The sequence below is a fragment of the Bos indicus genome, chromosome 27, assembly GCF_029378745.1.
Source record: "Bos indicus isolate NIAB-ARS_2022 breed Sahiwal x Tharparkar chromosome 27, NIAB-ARS_B.indTharparkar_mat_pri_1.0, whole genome shotgun sequence".
Classification (NCBI taxonomy): domain Eukaryota; kingdom Metazoa; phylum Chordata; class Mammalia; order Artiodactyla; family Bovidae; genus Bos; species Bos indicus.
In genome coordinates this window covers 29,012,923-29,015,888 of record NC_091786.1, presented here as the reverse complement: position 1 = coordinate 29,015,888, position 2,966 = coordinate 29,012,923, and the positions used below count along the sequence as shown (strand labels likewise).

The 2,966-nt window shown below is 40.4% G+C and overlaps 1 non-coding gene across 1 annotated transcript; it reads left to right on the top strand.

The window, feature by feature from the left end:
- The first annotated feature begins 2,507 nt into the window (after nt 1-2,507).
- On the top strand, nt 2,508-2,580 carry TRNAG-CCC (transfer RNA glycine (anticodon CCC)). Its single transcript has one exon. It is a non-coding gene; the product is annotated as a tRNA-Gly (tRNA).
- The last annotated feature ends 386 nt before the right edge of the window (nt 2,581-2,966 follow it).

Here is a 2,966-nt window from a genome sequence, read left to right as displayed (position 1 = left end):
TTTGTTAAACTAAGTGTCAGATGTTGTGTTAGGTTCTGGAACTATAAATATAAAGAAGCTATGTTACTTTCCTTCCAGGAGTTCTTACACTAGTAAAGAAATGTTCATAAAAGGGGATTATAAAATGTGATTAGTACAAAGATGAAAACATAAAACTAGATTCTGGGAGCTGAGAGAGAGAGAAGCACTTGGAAAGAATGGATTCTGGCAGTTGGGGGCCCCTATTTGACTCCACTTCTGTTCTGCACACCCCCTGACCCTCATTCATGTGGTAAGACCCCCCAGAGTCATTGTCACAGCTTGTAGATTTGTGTTTGACCCACATCTGCCATTGTTAGCTGGTGACTTCAGGCAAGTTGTTTTTTCTTTCCATAATGGATTCAAACATCCCTACCTTATGGATTTTTTAAAAAATGAAAGTAAAAGTGAGATCTTACTGTTAGAGTCCTGTGCAAAATGTAAACCATTATGCCAATGTCAGGAATCTCTCTGATTTGTTCAACTATACCATTGAAAGGGGGTAGAAAAGCAAGGTTTTTATCCTAAAAACTCTTGGGGACTAAATGACAGACCCATACATGAATAATGGATGGAATAGACTCCCTGGAAGGGGTCTAGACTTCAGGAGGAGGGGGCGGTATCTGAACTAACATCATCCCAAAGGATCTCATTTGCAAAATGTACTGTTAGTGCCTGGGATGGCACAAGTGAGTTGCATTACAGAAGTCTGGTTGGAAGATGAAAGATAAAGGACGGCAAATGGAGTGTGCAAGGTGGTGTGTGCAGGCATCGCTGGTAGCAGTGTAGATTTACATATGATATTAGTGGATCACAAGAAGGAGAAAGCGGAGGGCCCAGGAATATTTGAAAAAAAAAGGAAATCTGTGAACTATGACTTGAGACTCATCAGTTTGGCATAAAAAAACCACATTTGTGAAACACCATACAGCTTTAAAATCGACTCTGAAAAATAGTTTCCCTTTAGTCTAACAAAGAAAAGAGTAAATAAAACCCTAACACAGGACAGTTTGCCTTAACTGTCTTAATCCTCTATCACCCGGATTTTGTAAGTAAAGAAAAAACCTAGAAAGCTTAAGTTATTTGCTCAAGGCTTCACAGTATAACCAATAAATAAGACAGAATTTCTGATGTGAAGACCATTTATTTCCACCACACCGTAGAAAACAGGCAGAGTACAAGGAAATGAAGTTGGCCAAGTTGGTTAATGACTGATGTCCCTGGAGAATAAAGTGAAATTGCAATTTAACAGGAGAGTCAGGCCTGGATAAGCTGGGTTGCCAGTTCCGTGGACCATCTTAGATCTATTTATGAGCCTTAAAAACAATTTTTTTTTAAATTACTTTTTTGGCCTCACTGTGCTGGCATGTGTGATCTTTCCCCAGCCAGGGGTCAAACCGGCAGCTCCTGCATTGGAAGGGCAGTCTTAACCCCTGGACTGCCAGGGAAGTCCCTATGACCCTTTTAACTGGGGTTAATATTAATCAAAGTTTATTCAAGATTTTCAGTGAGTTAAACAGGAAAATATACACAGGAGTAGAGAGTTACGTCAACTTTAACCAGATTCAAGGATGGAGGGCAAAACAGTTACTGCTTGGCCTTTCTCCAGGCAAACTCACTTTCCTGGAGGCCTGTCTGCAATGGCCAGAGGCTGTCTTCTTTGTCAGCAGAGCTCTGAGAATTTGCCTGAAAACAGAGTTCCTTGGGCCGCCCTGGGGAGCCTGGCATCCCTTGAAATCCTCTTATGAAAGAGGGCTTTTGCCTGAAGCTCTAACTATCTCACAAAAGACAAAGGAAGAGAGTGGCAAAATATGCAAAGGATTCCCGCAAGAGAAATGAATTTGGCCTTCATTACCTAACTTTTCAGACAGAAATCTCTTAAAGTGGCGCTTCTCGATTTTTGTTGTGTAGCGATCTTGTTAAAATACAGATTTTTAACAAGGGATCTCGTTAAAATGCAGATTCTAATTCGGTGGGGTGAGGGTGGAGCGTCTGCATTTTTAACAAGCTCCCAGGTGATGCTGACGATGGACCACAGGTTCAGTAGCAAGGTTAGAGCATCCCCTTACAGATAGAATTTGCCCTGATTCTCCACTTGCTATCTTTGGAGCAGAGAGTCTCAGAATTTAGGTCACATTAGACTTTTCTGAGGACCTTGGAAAAAATGCAAAGTTTGATTGGGTAGACCTGGGTGGTGTCTAGGAATTTGCCTTACTAAGAGATACCTCAATTGTCCCATTTTCTAATTAATGTAGCTTTAGGGGAAGTACAATGGGGACCCAAGCTACCCAGCAATGCTCCAGAGATGCTCAATGGGGCCAGTACGCAGTGTTTGTGACCAGTAAGTCTTAGCTAGTGAGAGGTTCCCTTAATTGGAGAACAGTATAAAATTCAATTAAAGAAGTTCAGCCTAGGGCTTTTGAAGTTCAAAATTATAAATTTTTGAAGTTCAAAATTATAAAATTCAATTAAAGAAGTTCATTAGGACTTCCCTGATGGTCCAATGGCTAAGACTCTGTGCTCCCAATGCAGGGGGCCCAGGTTCAATTCCTGGTCAGGGAAATAGATCCTCCATGCTACAACTCAGAGTTCACACGCTGCAATTAAAGATTCTGCATGCCACAACTAATACCTGGCACACAAATATATATACATACGTATGTGTGTATATATATGTGTGTGTGTATTTATATGTGTGTATATATGTATATTTAAATATGTGTATATATGTATCTATATGTGTGTGTATATATTGTATATTTAAATATGTGTATATATATAAAGTTCAAACTATAAATTCAGTAAAATAAAATTAGGTTAATGGGGGGCTTGGGCTTCTGCATTGCTGGGCAGAGAAAAGGAATCTCAGATCTCTCCTGATTACACTCCTGCTCATTTCAGGCTGCAGGATCTGCGATGTGATGGAAGTAGGAGCCGTGGAGAATGTT